An 18,580-nucleotide genomic window follows, 5' to 3' on the forward strand; every position below is an offset into this window, starting at 1 on the left:
CTTAATCCCAGATGTCCCCTATTACTATCAAGACAAGTGCTGCCACGCGAGTCTCAGCTGTCGTCAACGGTTGAGGTAAGGTTCTCCCCACCGCTGTAGTTGGCGGCACTGAAGAACGCGCAGCTGGTTTTCAAATCCCCAGTGTCTCATCATAACTGTCCCGGCGTGGCTTCCTGCTGTTAAAGACAAGTTGAATAACGAACTATCACAACTTTCCGCCGCCACTCGCAGTAATACAGACGACTCCACCCACACAGCCTTACTCCACCACCCGGCCAGTAGTCACCGAGAACAAACTTATTAACATTTAGCGCAGGAACCATCCACCGCCTCAGTGACGGTCTGGTCTGGTCTGCCTGCCGGAAACACTAACGTCCCTGTCAAGTTAATAGCCGGAGGAAACACCCCTTCCTAGAACCAACCTAAAGCCGACTCTTTTGTTGGTGAAAAAACATTCCTTTTAGCTGCCGGGGATGTAGTTATGTTTACCCAAGCACTGAATAGGGTGAGCGAGGGATCCACCTAAGGTTCTCGTGTACAGGCTGGCCGACACAACACCAACCGCCCCTGACAAGATGTGTGAGGCGGGTGTTGGGGTCTAGGCTGTCTTCCACTCGACAACTTAATAAATTTCACAGATGATGACTTTCCCACTCAGGCCCAAGAATTTCACGATATTTTGACATACAAGACATATGGACCATTAAGAGCCTCCGTTAGGCTACTTAAAACTAAATGTCTTAGAAGATACATTTCCAACGCCCTGAGCCAGCCCTAACAGCGTCCCTTAGAGGTCTGGGCATAACTCACCAACAAGTCCTTAGGAGAAGCCACGTGAAATAGGATAACTAGACTGAAGGTTAAAATCAATATTGTGAGCGTATTTTTTAACAATCACTTTCAAGCTACTGAAGTTATTTATTCGGTTATAAATCACAACCTACAGATGATAAGTGACGTGAAAAAAACATAAGTTTATTTTTACCCCAGCTGACAGAGGCGAGGAGCAGCAGCGCGGATTTATTTACTTTATAAATTGTGTTTCCTGATTGGTTGATGTTATTTATTTACTTTAACCTGGTGGGATTATCGTCAAACATCACCACATGTCACGAGTCAACACCGGGTCAATGGCAACAGATACACCACATGTACTGTATTGGTATTGCCACATTAAGATAAATCAACTATCTCCTCACGTATTGTTCATATCCTTGCTGTGTGGTCTTAATCCAGCTGAGTGATGAAAGCCGCTAGTGTCATCAACCTGTTTGTGTTTACTGATAACCCAAAAGTCACACATATGTTAAGAAACTATCCATAATCTTGTTGCATTTTCTTATATACCACAAATAAATAACTTTTATTGTTGTTTGGTCAAGTTTTTAAGAATTCTTCACATTAAGAAAATCATGAAAGGGAAGAATTAGCGACAGTGCTTACAACATGACGACTCCTCTCCGTGCGCACCTGGTGTAACACGGCGTCACACCTCACACGCTTAATTACCCTTCTCTCGCGCGTCAGTGTCCACCAGTAAAGTTTCACAGTAGCAGTGTGCGTGTCCGCCAGTTGCCACCACCGACTGACCTTCACCATAAACCATCACACCAATATAACTACAAGTTGACACCATTAAGCTAGTTAACGTCTCTTGTTACTGCGAGTGTCAGTGTGGGTGGGTTGAGTAGGACCCCCCCTGACCTGACCCTCACCAGGCCAAACAATGCTCCCACAGGTCTCGGATGACGTCCCTGAAGATCCTATAACATCATCATAACCTGCCCTCTCACCCTCCCTCTCTCTCTACCCACCTCCTAGCCCCTATCACTCAAGGTGAACCAAGTGTGTTCTGGTCACGGAGAAATCATAAATATTGTGAGTCGAAGATGTCCCACACTAAGACTTGTTATTATGTTATTACCGTACTGTGGTGAGCGGTGTTCGGCCTCCACACACCAGCAATACTTGAGTAAACGTTAAGAATCAAAGACAAAAAATAACTTTGTCCTCCAGTAATAAAGAACACCTGGATATGAGTTACCAGTATGTCAACAAAACACTATACATGAAGTCCCAAGCCATGAGTAGTACTGAGTTACGAGTAGCTCAACTTCTCGCTGCCACACTGAACGAAGAGTTACCGCGACCAAGTAAGTAACAAGCAGTGATACAAGGATCTCAACAAGACTATTAAAGCCCATCTCTGCAGGTAGGACGGTCGATATTTACTGCCCCTCGCGCCGTTCTCTCGATGATATGATAATGAACTTGTTTCGTCACAACGGCTTCATTAAGGTCGAAACTAACACCATCATTAGACTCAAGAGGTTCGTGTGTGTCCCGAGGGTCTGGGGTCATATTCACAGTGTCGCGCTACAGAGGTGGATGACTCGATGATGATGATGATGGGTCAAAACATGAAGTCTCTTGGGATATAATTATTAATATCTTCACATTCCTCAAACTTCCTAAACTTTGAAACACATATGACTGGTGTTCATAGCTTTCCTATGTTACTTCACACACAGAGTCAGGAAAGGTAGCAATGTCCAGTGAGTCACAATCTTAATGTTTGGCAAAATGTTCAAACTGGCCACAACTTAATGTTAAAATACCATAACCAATACGAGCTGTGGTGTACCCAGGGCCGCCCCCAACAAGATTTCTGCCTCGGTAGTTCCCCGGCGTGCAGGAGTGGGAGAACGCATCTGGACCACCTCGTGTTTTGGAGCAATTTTGACCCCACTTCCACCGTCTACCATAAGCCAGTAGAGGTGCGATCTCACTTAGCTACGAGGAAAATTTAACCTATAAACCTTTGAGTATGAGGTGAGGCCATTAGCCAACTCCTAACTGGCAGTGCTTCAAGGGGTCGCGTACCTCTGTAAGGTAACATAGGGGAGAAAACTCAGCCAAATCTGATAACCAGACTGATTATAGTACGACTGTGATCTCTCTCTCTCTCTCTCTCTCTCTCTCTCTCTCTCAACAGGGCTGGTTCAGTAGTACAAACATTAGCTACAGTGAGGATGTGAAACTTACCACATCAACTCCACTTCTTCACACACGGTAGAACATTCTGTGCTTTTGTACCGAGCCGTCTGCGAGTGAGTACTGACAAAAGATTCTATCTAGTGAAACCTTACTAGTGTCCGGGCGTTACCTGAAGGTGAAGGGCAGCCAACCGAGGTCGACCGTGAGAGAGCTATTTGTGTCACATCCACCTCACGCCCTGGACAACCAACCTAACATTAATACGGGAATATAATTAAATTAGCAAATGAATCTCTAGGGGCCGAGGTGTTTAGCAGAAAAAACTATGGTACAGGATAAATAATTCTCGTATTACCAATAACTACCTCACCGTAAATCACTCTACCTGTATTTTCCTCTACATTAAGGTATATCGTCCCTAACATAAACTACCTGGTGTGCTGACTCTTGTACACACTGACGGCCATCATGAGGTAAACACACACTATGTAACTAATACTAACCAGCGAGAACTTAATATTCACCCAGGTGGTTTGTTATGTGGTGAGCACACCTGCTGACACGACAGGTCACCTTACAAGAGCTCTTTTCTTAGTCATGTTAATCATGTGTTCACCTGGTCACATCACACCTTCGTTACATCATGTTCTAAGAGTTCACCTAAGATCTTAACAACAATGGTCTTAAAAGTCAAGTAAGACATTCGGTCCGTCATATTCTTTAAGAGGACAGATAAAACCTTAGTTAATGCACGTCTTTGCTACAGCAGACCTAAAACTTGTCCTCACAGTTAAGAGGAAACCTTAGTTACACATAACGTTAGCTCAAACTTTAGGCTTGTCACTGTTAAGCTCCGCCGCATCAGGTCTTCACTCTCTCAAACCAAACTAAAACAATGTCACAGTCACATGAAGACACTGTTTCACCACAATACACTGAAGATATGAAAAAAAAAATCTTTTATGTCTGGACAACTACTCCAGCTCAGTAAAATTCCCAGAAAAAATGTAGGAATGTAATGAGTTGCTGACATTACCGATCTATGTGTGACGGAGGTAGTGGTGTGGAGAGTGAACAAGCCTCCATACAGCTTCACTCGTTAATCAAATCCTATCTTGGTCAGGTATGAATTCACTAAACTAATAAAGAATAAAATAAATACAAGGAAGAGTATAAAGTTGGGAGATAAGAGTCTTTTGTTCTGGACCATCACCCCGCTAGCGAGAGGTATTAAGGCAGGAAGCAAGTCAAGGCAGGATAGACAGAGAAGGTAAATAACATCACGAAGGCCACACCCTGCTCTACTAATCTGAGCGGCTCGATTGACTGTAATTATGAGTGAAAATAAATTCATCTTTATAATAATGAAAAGTTACTAATTTTGATCATATAATTACTCTAAACTTTATTTCTTCAAGTCCATGTCGGTAACAAAGTCTCAGATAAATTAAATTCTTTGGGGAAAAATTATCACGCGACCCACAGTGTTAAAGGAGCGTTGGTTGTGGTCGGTTGAGGTGTCGAGTGGCGGCCTCGAGTTCGGGATGGTGGTGAGCGGTTGTCCCCCCCCCCCCACTGTAAGATGTGGCCGTTTCTGCCTATGTATAAGACTAGAGGCGAGTGTTGTACTTAACACCTCGGCTGCCTAAGAGTTACTGCCTCCCTCCCTCCAGTAAGACCCCCAACCTCCCAACCACAGTTCCCGGCAGATCAGTGTGGGGGGAGGGGGGTCGTTGAGACCGATTTGCCCCGTTCACTCATTGGGCATCTATACCTGGCCAATGTTTTTTGCCAATGGTGAGTTGAATAATAACGACTTTACCTTGTAGTCCTTTGGTTACGGTCTTACAACAGCTTAAGGAGCACACAGTGGGTCCAAACATATGGCTAAACTTTATTGCTTTACAGCACAATTATCCAACAAGTGAAACCTCAACTGGTGGCCGCCGAGCATACACCATCACGAGGCTGGCATCACTCTTGGAGCTGTTCGATTTCAGTTTCAGGGATCAACTTGTTTTTCGAGATGGTCATAACGGCGGCGTGAAGGAGGAAGCGGGTTACTGAACACTTGTACCTGAACACCTTGTGGACTGTTATGACACCCCAGCACGGCATTAAACTACCCCCCCGAGCGGAAGTATTGGCGTCAGGACAAATTAACTACCAACTGGGTGTTCACGCGTGCGGGTAGTAACCCTAACCAAACGGCAAGTCAGGAGCGGTCATGGACATCTGGGGCGAGTCCACAGCCAGCCGGGGGCGTCCACAGCCAGCCGGGGGCGTCCACAGCCAGCCGGGGGCGTCCACAGTCAGTTGTGGGAGTATACAAAGATCGAGGCCTCGGGTGGGGCGAGAAGGATCGCCGGGAGCGGACAGAGAACAGCCAGGGTGAGAATATAAAGGCAGTAGCTTGAGGGCGGGTCACCCCTGGCCCATATGTGCCCCGGGGCCCGCCAGGGGGGGGACACATCCGCCCTCCCCGCCACCATCACTATAATTATCCCGCCTCATCTCCTCCCCGATGCTCTGGCTGACCCTCGTATGCCCCTTTAGGCAGCCAAAGTCCTATGAAGACCCCTAACACTACGACACCCTCACTCTCCTGACCCCTACACGCTCACCCTCCACCCAGCGTTCCCTCCCCTTGTTTAACACCCACATCCGCCCGCCAATCACGACACAGACGACTACATACCAAGATATTAATAAAAAAAAAAACCACTAATGACATTACAACAATAACCACAGTATATTAACAAATTAACCAGACAAAAGCATCAATAAAATAAGTTACTAATCTAAAAACAATTATCTATGTCCAATACTAATTAAGAACGGTCTTCCTGGTGACGTCACTAGTACAGTAGTTACTGGTAATGTAACACAAACATGTAATATGAGCTTTTATTTTCCCCGTGGTTGTAATATAATATACACTCGGCTCAAAAAGTATCTTAACGATTTTGTGTGAGATAATATGACACAATGGACGAAGGATTTTGACAACCCTACCGAGACAACAGCAGTCGAGGTGTTCATTTTGAAATTTACACCCCCCCCTCCCCCCCCCCCGAAGATACTTTTTGGAGTGAGTGTACAGTACCGTGTGTGTGTGTACTTAACATCCAACATGTGTATAAATGTCGACAAGTTGATTCTACAAACTTATTCCAATAGACACATTCGTTCTCTGCCACAACACTGACACCCACAAGAGGCTCATCAGTGTAGTCATGACGTCATACACAAAGAACAAATCCATAATCCACAGGTCGATGGTATTGACACGTGTGGTAGTGATGGCTATACTTCACAAACTGTATACACAAGTTTAAACAACAACTACGACATAGGAGAACAAGTAGTGGTGAAGTACACACGTGGGGTAGTTATACAGTACATACTACACGGCGTTACACAGGGTCGTGGTTATATTTGAGGTCGTGGGCACATGTGAAAAGTGTAGGCACGTCTGAGGTTTGGGGTGATGGGCACATGTTGCTGGAGGTAAAACAAAGGTACCACACCTGGGTCCCGGACACTCACCAAATACCATTGGACACATTCCTCAACAGTACGAGGGATAAGACGATACCCACAAAAACCTTAAGACACAGATGGCGGCGCTGAGTTACTCCAGATTGTAACGTTTTTGTGGTGTTGAGACGTTTTTGTGGGAGTTAACGTGAGGGAGCAGCAGCTCGTAGCCCCCAGCAGAGGACCCTGAAGGCCTGCTACTACGCGGGACACACACACACAGACGTTTCCTGATGTTCCCTACTATAAATATAAACCTATTCACTTCATTACACTAAGACACCTTTTACCACTAGACGACTGACAAGAACCTTAATCTCCCAACACCACTCACTAACTCCCCATGTTAGAACGACCCAGTGTTCTGCATTACTCTCCTTGTGTAGACAGTGCCAACATAACACACACTCATCACACTTTATCATGATCTACGTAGTGTAAACTCCTGCTGGTGAGGACCGGGAGACGGCGTCGAGGGACCAGGTGCTGACGAAGGAGTTCAGTCATGTGGCCTTATCACGTCAGGATCATTACTGTCAGTCTGTTAGCGATCTATGATGCCAAGTTTTTAAGACTGGTAATAACTCTTTAGCTCCACCAAATGTAGAATTTATTAAGATTATTTACCTATATTATTTATTTAAGTGATTATATTAAACGAAAGTGACAGACCTGTGTATCCAGAACTCCATCTTTATCTTCAGTGGTCAGAGAGAAACTAAAGTACCTGGAGAAAACTTGTAATGTTCGGCAGGCAACACCGGTCGACACCCACCTCACACCCGACCCAAGTTGCAATCCAAACCGGGGTCAACTCCGATCATAACCTGTCACCCTCACCACACCACGGCACTAAGATACACAAACTGCTGCTGTTGTTTTTTCTTCTTCTGGTTTGACCTGCGAGGAGGCTAGTTTATTGGGCACCCCCTTGCAACCTGTCCAAGGCGTGGCAGGTTCCAATAACGTCAAGTGTCAGACCTATCTCCCGTGGGGGTGGAGAGGGCTAACCAACACCTCCGTGACACCGTACCATCAACACCTGTATAATGATCCGAGATAAAGTCAACACTGGTGATGAGCCTCTCCATAACTGGGGTCTCGGTCTCGATAAGTCGGCATGTTCAGATTATTTCATCATAATAAGACAAAACTTCAAAGGGAGGGGGGGAGTCCATTTCAGATATGAAGTTAATAAGGCAGGATAATGAGTACGTTTGGAGTGAGTTTTAATAAGAACGAAGAAGACTGAACAAGACTGACTCAGAAAAGGGGGGAGTAGGAAGAGGGATGAAGAAAGTAGGAAGGGGGATGAAGGAAGTAGGAAGGAGGAAGGGGGCTGGAGAGTTGAGGTTGGTGACCGTGAACACAACAAGAGAGGCGGGTGAGAGAGCCTGGCCAGGAAACTACCACCCACTGTCCTCCAGGCGTCACGTCACGGACAGTCTGCCTCCACTACCGGCAACATGATTGTGGCCGTCAAGGTGGATAAATGTGATGTACGTACGCGGAGATAAGGAGACTATACTGACCATGAGCCACTACCATCTCTCTACACCATTTGATTCAGGTCTCTGGGAAGTTCACACAATACCACCAACACTACACTGCCACAGAAGCACTACCAAGTCACCACAACGCTTACAAGATTTTCCCTCCCTGGTGTTAAGGTGTAGTGGACCCACAGTCAGTAGTGCGAGGGGCTTCAACAACAGTTCCCGACGTCACAGACCAACACAGCCTTACACATGACAAGAACGAAGGAAACTAAAGGTCTATTGGTTCATAAAAGGTAGCCCTGTTTACACCCAACCTGTATCACTCATATATCCGTCCAACCTATATTTAAAGTTTCCGAATGATACGGAGTTAATAATGATGTTTGGTAACTTGTTCCACTCATCCTCTACTCTTATTTCCTTATCAATATTTACCTAATACTCGTCTATATCAAAATCTATCATAAATAAAATTAATTTCGGGAAAGTTATTAGTTCTCAGCAGGAGGTGAGTAAACACTGACGCTGTGTTAATCGCAGAGATGTGTTATCTTCTGAAGGAGGAGGAGGTCTTCTCTTATCACCACCGGCAGGAATGTAGCCCTTCGGATCATATGAAGATCAACCCCCAGCTTATTTCACCTGGAGATTAAATACCCCTGATGATATTTGGAGTGACTAGTGTTAAGCTAGGGGGTGCTAATCTTCATATTAATCCAGGAGGGTTAGATTAGGTTAGGTTAGGTTAGGTTAGGTGCTTAGTCATCGATCGAAAAAAGTGGGTGGGGGGGGGGCGAATATTCATGTGATCCGACGCCACGACGAGTGATTTAATATTTACGTGACCAAGAACAAAACTACGGGGGTCTCAGTGTAACCACGACGGCATTTATACTCGCCCAACCACGTTCAGGATATACCTAGTAGACAGTGTTCCATTACTCTTTTTCCAGGTAGTGGTGATATCCGAATGTGTATGTGTGTATGTGTGTGTGGAGGTGGGGTTGCAGGGCCTCGGTGGTGGAGGGAAGAGAGACGAGCAGGGGGAGGGAGAGAGAGAGAGAGAGAGGGGAGGTTGTGTGTCAGGAACAATTTTAGGTTCGGTATCGGGTGTCCACAGGCCGCAGGATACACGACCCTCCTCCTCCTCCTCCTCCCCGGGGTGACGGCACCAATATTGTGGTTACTGAGAAAAATCGTCATATATATATATCCCGAGTAGTCTTCACAGACAAACACACAACTCCCAACGTCCTGATGATGTTTGTACACTCTCTCTCTCTCTCTCTCTGTGTGTGTGTGTGTGTGTGTGTCATGTATACCTCGCCAATATCACATGTCCCTCGGTGTATGACTTGAAGGCTATCCGCACACTCTCTCCTCAACACTTCCTCTGTGAAAATAATTCTCTCTTTAACAATCCCAAACAGATTGTACGATTCCTACAGCTACTCTTACGTTCACAGCTTTCCACCTCAGAATCTGTTGTTCCCCTGTGTGACGGAAATAAAGACTCGAGTATAAATGTCACTGTAATTAATTCCACGTTGTAATAAAATGTCCAAATCACCGATATATTTTCTCGTTCAGGTTAATATTATCAGTAAACACCAACGTACTGAATGTCAAGGCGTCAGACAACACCACCTATGTATCGCATCACTTACACACCTTTCAAAGATATTTTCAGTTAAGGTTATCAGTTCATCACTATATCTTGGCCTCTTCTCGTCCCCACTCAGGAAGTCTTTGATGTCCCACAAACTTCTCATCACATTATCTCCAGGTTATGTTATCTGCGTACTGCCTTATCTCCCAATACCACAGTTCAGCAATTTCAAAGGCCTGTCAAAGTCTTTAAAATGTGGTTATATACCTATACGTCTACTGCCCTAATATGTGGAGGAGGACAGCTGGAGGGCTTTAACGATGAGAGACCCAGTTGAACACACACACACACACACACACACCTAAAAAAGTATCTTCACGGAGGGGTCAGATGAATTTTAATATGAACACTGTGACTCCTGTTGTCTCGGTAAGGTTGTCAAAATCCTTCGTCACTATATTACTGTTCCAATACTTTATAATAAATCTCTATTTTCTTCATAAACTAATAATAATAATAATAATAATAATTAACATGTTTTCTAAAATTCGCTGGCTGGTTCCGCATTTATTTTTAATCAATAGTAAATTTAACATCCATAGTTTTCCCTCTAAAAGGTTCTGAGAAAATTTTGCGACTTTTTGAAACTGGCCAAAAACCTACAATAAATTAACATTATCTCAGGTTATTACCCCGCGAGGCTCTCCTGGCGCTAAAGTAAAGATGCGATTTATAGTCTCCGTTACTCACTAGTGGCGGTCACTGCTCCTAGGATTGTCAATGAGCTCTTGTGGTCGAGATTCACTTAATGACCACAGTGGTAATGTACACGTGTAAACTGACGCTTTATGTGAGAGAGAGAGAGAGAGAGAGAGAGAGAGAGAGAGAGAGAGAGAATTCCACACACACACACACACGAAGTAATTCAGGAAGAAACACGTATATTTAGACACGTGTTTGGCTGGTCATTACCTCAATATCGTTATGGTCTTCCCCTGTTCTCTCCAAGCACGTCTCAAGAAGCACACAGTTGCCAGAAGGTGATCCGCTGTCTCACCCTGTAGGAGAACTCTGAATATATTATAATTTTTGTGTTAATTATACCGTAAATATCCAAGCAGGTCTAATATGGTTCGTATTATCCAGAATGCTGAGGCGCTGGTCTCAAGGTTTTACTGTAGCTATTATTAATATTCTCATTCCTATTATCATTACTATAGCAATTATTATTTTTACCATAACTATATCAACTATTATTCTTATTATCATTTCATTATTATTATTACTATTATCAACGTTATGGCCATTTTTTTCCTTTTAACGAGTTTTCCTTTTTTCCTTCTCAAGGCTGGAGTCACCATGCGTAACCTTGGCTTCTTCGATAACTTGTGAGCCTGGCAATGTGTTACCCCGAGCGGGCCAGCCAGCCAGCCCCCCCCCCCCCACATACTAACTTGCCACTGGACGTGATAAAAATTAGTGCAGGAAATCTCATCCTATAAAAACTAATTGCTGCTGCCCCACACATTTCCTCCAATTGGATTTCAACTCGTGCGCACCATTTCCGAGTCGGGGTGAGGGAGGGGGAAGAGGGAAGGAGGGAGGGTGTAGGATGTGATGACTGTGACGATGACTTAGCTTCCGGGGTCATCACACAGGCAAGACCTACCCATGACCACTACCTGTACTCCCTCACGTTGTATTGCCATTTTACACATAAGAACATAAGAAAATAAGGAGTCTGCAATAGGCCGGTTGGCAGCTCCTGTCGAGAGTTACTACCACTCTCTATCATCCATGAATCTATCCAGCCTCCCTTTGAAACTTTCCAGCGTTCCAGCACTTACTACAAAGCTGCTAAGCTTGTTCCACTCGTCCACCACCCTATTTGTGAACCAGTTCCTTCCTATCTCCCTCCTAAACCTAAACTTATCCAACTTAAATCCGTTACTCCGAGTCCTATACTGCTCGGATATTATAAGAACTTTATCTATATCCCCTTTATTGATTCCTTTCACCCACTTAAATACTTCTATCATATCTCCCCGCACTCCTCGTCTCTCTAGGGAATGTAAGTTAAGTTCTTCTAGGAGGAGGTCTTTAAGCGCATAACAACAACACTATTCATTCAACAAATAAAATCAACAGACACAGAAACTCTCTCTTATAAACGACAGACGAATAAGAACAGTTTAGTGTACCAAGGAGCCTTATATAGATTAAACCGAACCATTATAGTCATTAATCTGACGACCATGGACACACCACGAGTTACTTATCCTCCTGCCAAGACTGTTCCTTCCCAGACTCCTGTACCATGTCTTGTAAACTCTTCCTATTAAGGTAAGAACAAGAGGTATATATTTTGGTGGTTGTTATAACACTTAATGAGCCAGATGACGGATGTTTATCAGTAGCGGCCGGATGGTATTTAGCTGCTAACAGTGAGGTGTTGTTATCAAGCACGATACCAGACTATCTGTAAGGGTTTTGCTTCAGATAACAGGCAAAGGGGAGGGGAGGGGTGGGGTGAGGTGGGGGGTAACAGCCAGATCCTATATGCCAAAACCACACAACGCACCTCCACAGCACCCACCACCTCCCCCAACAACAACAACAACTCACTCCGGTCCACAACCACCATCTCTTAACAACCCCCCCCCCTATCACACAACCCACCATCCCATATTACCACTAACCCCCCCTCCACCATCCGCCTTCTGAGGGGAAAATTCCACTCATCTAACACACACACACACCACTTCTTCCCGCCGTGTACATGTGTAATTATTCAGGTTGTTGTTAGAATCAATAATAAGACAATGCATCAGTCGCTAATGACTTAACCACCCACCAAAGTTTTTACCTGTTGGGCCGGCGACACATAATTGCGTGAGAGAGAGAGAGAGAGAGAGAGAGAGAGAGAGAGAGAGAGAGAGAGAGAGCAGTCTGATTACCCTCCATCTTTATACCCCCTTTATACCCCAGAGGTCAAGGTCACAGGTAATTAAGGACTCGAGGTACAAGGTCACCAGATACCTCACCACCTGACCTCCTCCTCTTACACCTTCCCTCTCATCCACACATAACCTCCCACTCTGTCCCAGCGTTTACCCTTACTCTCCCCGCTTCTCCCTGACACTTTCCTCCCCCTGACACTGTGCTCCCCCTCTCACCCACCTCACCGCTAAGTCGCCCTAATCCCACCACCCCCACCCCTCTCTCTTCACACCTCCTCGCTACATATCCACAACACCTGAGTGGGTAGGCGATAGTGTGTTCCCAGACAGTCTTAATAATAATACCAATCTATACTCCACCACAAACAAAAACAGTCTATTCCAACAACCAAATTATTTTGTTTATACTCCACCACAAACAACCACAATCTATTTTAGCAACCAATTTAATTCATCTCAACCTACTCCACCACAAACCCTGACATACACAACACTTACCCATAGGTCGCCACATTACTCCACCTACGGAAGCTTATGGGAAGATCTCACACTAAGAACACAACGACTTAATTCCTCGCAACAAAACTTAGCTACCAGGTAATAATGATGGCCATATTTAGTCAGAGTAATTTACATACTAAACAGGCTTAATAGAGATCGGTAGTGTGGTAGCTGGTGACGTGGTGGAAACGAACGAACACGCACACGAACGAACGAACACGCACCTCTTCCTCCCACTGTCACTATACGGAATACTGTAATGTCCACTTGTGTTTTTTCGTGAATTATTATTAAACTATGAGCTGCAGAATCTATCGAGTGTGTTGTGGTGAGACGAGTGTGTTGTAGTGAGACGAGTGTGTTGTGGTGAAACGAGTGTGTTGAGGTGCTGGAGTGTGTTGTGGTGAGACGAGTGTGTTGTGGTGAGACGAGTGTGTTGTGGTGAGACGAGTGTGTTGTGGTGAGACGAGTGTGTTGTGGTGAAACGAGTGTGTTGTGGTGTGTTGTGGTGAGACGAGTGTGTTGTGGTGAGACGAGTGTGTTGGTGTCGAGTGTGTTGTGGTGAGACGAGGTGTTGTGGTGAGACGAGTGTGTTGTGGTGGAGACGAGTGTGTTGTGGTGAGACGAGTGTGTTGTGGTGAGACGAGTGTTGTGGTGGAGACGAGTGTGTTGTGGTGAGACGAGTGTGTTGTGGTGAGACGAGTGTGTTGTGGTGAGACGAGTGTGAGTGTGTGTGGTGAGTCGAGTGTGTTGTGGTGTGAGTCATGTGTGTGTGGTGGAGTCAAGTGTGTTGTGGTGAGGCAAGTGTGTTGTGGTGAGGCAAGTGTGTTGTGGTGAGGCAAGTGTGTTGTGGTGAGGCAAGTGTGTTGTGGTGAGGCAAGTGTGTGTGTGTGTGAGGCAAGTGTGTTGTGGTGAGGCAAGTGTGTGTGTTGTGGTGAGGCAAGTGTGTTGTGGTGAGGCAAGTGTGTTGTGGTGAGGCAAGTTGTGGTGGAGGCAAGTGTGTTGTGGTGTGAGGCAAGTGTGTTGTGGGTGTGTTGTGGTGAAACGAGTGTGTTGTGGGTGAAACGAGGTGTGTTGTGTTGTGGTGCGAGTGTGTTGTGGTGAAACGAGTGTGTTGTGGTGAAACGAGTGTGTTGTGGTGTGTGTGTGTGTGAAAGGAGTGTGTTGTGGTGTTCCGGAGTGTGTTGTGGTGCTCGAGTGTGTTGTGGTCGTTGTGGTGTGTGTTGTTGTGCTGTTGTGTGAAGGTGTGTGGTGCTCGAGTGTGTTGTGGTGCTGTGTTGTGAGTGTGTTGTGCCAGGTGCTGTGCTTGCTCTGTGGTGCTCTCGAGTGTGTGTTGTGGTGCTCGAGTGTGTTGTGGTGCTCTCGAGTGTGTTGTGGTGCTCGAGTGTGTTGTGGTGCTCGAGTGTGTTGGGTGCTCGAGTGCTCTCGAGGCGTTGCGGTGCTCGAGTGCGTTGGTGGTGCTCGAGTGCGTTGCGGTGCTGAGTACTCAGTGCGTGGTGCTCGAGTGCGTTGCGGTGCTCGAGTGCGTTGCGGTGCTCGGAGTGCGTTGGTGCTAGTGCGTTGCGGTGCTCGGAGTGCTGCCAGGTGCTCGAGTGTGTTGTGGTGAGACTAGAGTGACATCTTACCCAGTCATCTCCACAAACCTCTTCAACAACACTCGTCTTACTTACCATCAAATTATTTCTCTCCAGTAACAAATAATAACAATTACTCTTTTAGTCATTTTTGGGTGATTTTAAATTACCTGTAATATAAATTAACCTCGAGGTATGGTAATTAACCTTTACTCTTCCAGTTACACAAATACAACATTCGCTGCTTCACAAACACACCCGTGATATAAATTGAAATGGAAATGAAATTGAAACATCCACGTTGGGAAAAACAGCACACACACACACACACACACACACACACACACACACACACACACACACACACACACAATTTCCATTCGTTGTCAACATAATATTTTCTGAATCGAAAGCTTATTATTTTTTTTTTTGTATTACAATATGAGGACGACACAACACAATGAGATTTGGTGGTGGTAGTGTAGGTAGTGGTTGGGCTCCAGGTGGTGGAGAGGGATCTAGGTGGTGGTGATAGTGGTAGTGTGGCTCAGGTGGTGGTATTAGTAGTAACCTAAGTGGTGGTGGTAGTAGTAGTGTGACCCAGGTGATAGTGGTAGTAGTAGTGTGGCCCAGTTGGTGGTAGTAGTAGTAGTGTGGCCCAGGTGGTAGTGTGGCAAGGATATTAACATAAGAATGGAGGAAACTGCAACGGGCCTATTGGCCCATACTGGGCAGTTCCATTTACACTCAACCCCTATCGCTCATATATCCATCCAACCTATGTTTGAAGCTATCCAGCGTGTTCGAGTTAATGATATGTTCGGTAACTTGTTCCATTCATCCACTACTCGATTTCCAAACCAATGTTTACCATTTCGCGCCTAAATCTAAATTTGTCTAACTTAAAACCATTGTTACGAGTTCGCTCCTGGTTGGATAGTTTGAGTACCTTTGTAATGTCCCCTTTGTTTAACCCTGATTTCCATTTATACACCTCTATCAGGTCGCCCCTCGCTCTACGTCTCTCTAGGGAGTGCAAATTAAGATGCTTTAACCTGTCTCTGTACTCAAGGTTCCTAATGACCGGGATTAGTCTTGTCATTCTCCTCTGAATTCTTTCTAGGGATTCTATATCCATTCTGTAATACGGTGACCAGAATTGAACTGCGTAATCCAAGTGAGGTCTCACAAACACAAGATATAGTTTTAGGATGACCTCGCTAGTCTTGTAACTAACACTCCTTTGTATGAACCCAAGTTCTTTGTGAACCTTTTTTGAACAAATACACATTGTTGTCTTGGTTTAAGATTCCTACTTATCGTTACTCCTAAATCTTTCTCACAGTCGGATTTCTCTATAACAACGTTGTTCATCTGGTATCTGGTTTCTCTGTTAACATCTCCTAGACTAAGTACTTTACATTTGTCCACATTGAATTTCATCTGCCATTTTCCAGACCTAACCTAACTCAACAGCACACACGGAAACTCGAACTGGTGGGATTAGGATTCTTTTTTTCAGACTTCAAGTGATGGGATTTTGTTCGATTTATTATTTCGTCAAGTAAAAATTTTGTCCAGTGAGGTGTTCATGGATGAGATTTTGTCCAGTAAGGTCTTCATGGGTGAGATTTTGTCCAGTAAGGTCTTCATGGGTGAAATTTTGTCCAGTAAGCGGGGACTGTCTCGTGTGGTAAGGAAAGGACAGTATGGCTGCCAGCGTGTGGACATAAACAACACGTGTTACAAGTGTTATACAGTAAACATGTGTTGGGTGGTGGCTACGGTGCCAGGCAGGATAAGGAGGAACTGTCGACACCAAACAGGAAGCACGTGTTACGGCTGAGAGGTGAGGGGGGGCCCTGAGGGAGGAGGTATGTGGGAGATGAGGGGGAGGGAGGAGATGAGGGGGGGATTGGTGAGAGGGGGAGGGGGGAGAGGAGGGGTGAGAGAGGAAAAACAGGGGAAGGGGAGAGCAAGAGTTCTACGTGATGGGGGAGGACGAGAGAGAGAGGTGGTGGACTAGTATCTCCACACGTCAGGGATTTCCTCTATCCTCGACACAAAACAATCGTAATTAACTGTACGATTCTAATTTCAAAGTTCACATCATATAATCCTAAAATTTGGCCAGAAAATGACACTATGTATAACTTTGGTATGATGATGATGGTAATGAATATGCACATAAACTTGTTCCTCCTGTACAATGAATGACCTTATACACAACAACTTTCACTGAGAATGTGAATTAAGTGAACAGGTTAGTATCCTTTCATTGTCGGCGATAACCTTGGCTGTACTAGTGTTCTATGCCTGTACGGTCTATGTACACTGTATACCTTGGCGTTATCTATACACACGCTGAACTGTATCTCTACATTGACTATATACACGCCAGACCAACTGTAAACTTGTAGCTATGATGATTTTGATGAGTAACCACTATTATTATTATTTACAACCTGAATCCCCCAGTTCCTCTCATAAAAAGTAAGCAGTGGACAGTACATACCTGACGCCTTAATAAAGTATCATAATATGTTCCACGCTAGACCTGGTATCAAGTGCACTCACGTTTCTGCAAGACAAAGAAATATATATTAGAAACAGGTCAAGTCTCACGCTTAATTGTTATATTTTATTTAGACACGTTCACCTGTGTAGTAATGCGGCAGTGAAAGGTAACTATCATGAACACACACACACACAAATCATGTTCAAATGTATCTTAGAATTAGCATACCTAACAATCATAAATGACAAACAAAATCTAGAATTTTTTTTTCAACTGTGTTCAAGTTAGTAAGCAGTTCAGTCCTCCACATCCCTGTACACGCTTCCTTAAAAAACAAAACAGCAATCACACACCATCAACCCGACTGTGTTAAGTGTAAATCCCGGCGTGATGGTGTGTGCCGACCCTCGCACTAGGGTGTTGGACCTCCTTCAGCAGCCAGGCACCAGAGAGGCACTGAGGAAGAACAAATACCACCTAAAATACGTCAACAAGTTAGGCTACCACTATTAAGGGGTATCGACCATCACCCCTGCAGGATTCAAGGTGTACCATTACCAAACCACTGAAACCAAGATGAAAGCTACAACACCCACTTGCAGAATCTGGCCATGAAGGTAACGACGAAGGTGAAAGTAAAGTTGATACAGCAAGTGGTGAGAACACAGTGACACCTGGAAAAATATTTACCTCTGCAGGATCGGCATCGAGTCGTGAAAGTTAAAATCTCTTTCATGTGTAGTTTCGATATTAAACCTAAACCGACGAGGCGTGTGGTAGCGGTGGTGTGTTTATTGTTACAACGACAAAAGGCAACATATTAATTTATTTGTTTATGTGAGGCTGACGTGGTGTGGTTCAGTAACCTAGGCATGGGGGGGGGGGGCCTCAAACGAAGGACAAGTGAGGCAGTAACATGATAAGGTGGGTCACCTGGCCAGCCTCACACACACACCCCGCTATAATGACCGCCACCTGCAGCACTAACAAGCTTAATTCCTCCCTCCACCTCACTTTATAATCGAGTGGGCTCTCATTACAGGTGTCTCCCACCCCTACACCACCACACGGGTCACCTGTTCCCCAGCAGTATTAACCTAGTTTTTCTGTAAGTTTGTTCTAAACAAACGTAAGAAACACTGCTGGGATACCTGTAAAGGTCTTTAAGAAGTAACTTACAAGGTTTCTTAAAAATCTTTTTTTACCTGTCTGGATTAGACACTTTGGGTTCCAGCCTTGGAGGCGACAAACAGAAACAGCCTCGTTAATCAAGTCATCAGATAAACCTACCCATCACTTGTGTCAGTGAAACAAAACTCTGCCACACTGCTGGACAACAGGAAGATGGTACTTTATGAAGACTTGTAATTTTGTAAATATTG

General features: G+C 44.9%; 1 protein-coding gene across 6 annotated transcripts in view; it reads right to left on the minus strand.

Annotated features, from left to right (window-relative positions):
* The window catches only part of LOC121871000 (rootletin-like), a 103,160-nt gene that overhangs the window by 66,194 nt on the left and 18,386 nt on the right, over positions 1-18,580 (minus strand). For 3 of the 6 annotated variants that reach the window (XM_042373028.1, XM_042373022.1, XM_042373023.1), the window contains exon 2: positions 17,258-17,261. The exons of 1 other annotated variant lie outside the window; for it this stretch is intronic. The gene's annotated coding sequence lies outside the window, so the exon portion shown is untranslated. Of the gene's footprint in view, positions 1-17,195; positions 17,262-18,580 lie in introns of those variants that run through there. 2 more of the 6 variants (XM_042373024.1, XM_042373025.1) reach the window with 1 other exon arrangement.

Source organism: Homarus americanus, unplaced genomic scaffold (genome assembly GCF_018991925.1).
Source record: "Homarus americanus isolate GMGI-L3 unplaced genomic scaffold, GMGI_Hamer_2.0 scaffold52512, whole genome shotgun sequence".
In the NCBI taxonomy this organism is placed as follows: Eukaryota; Metazoa; Arthropoda; class Malacostraca; order Decapoda; family Nephropidae; genus Homarus; species Homarus americanus.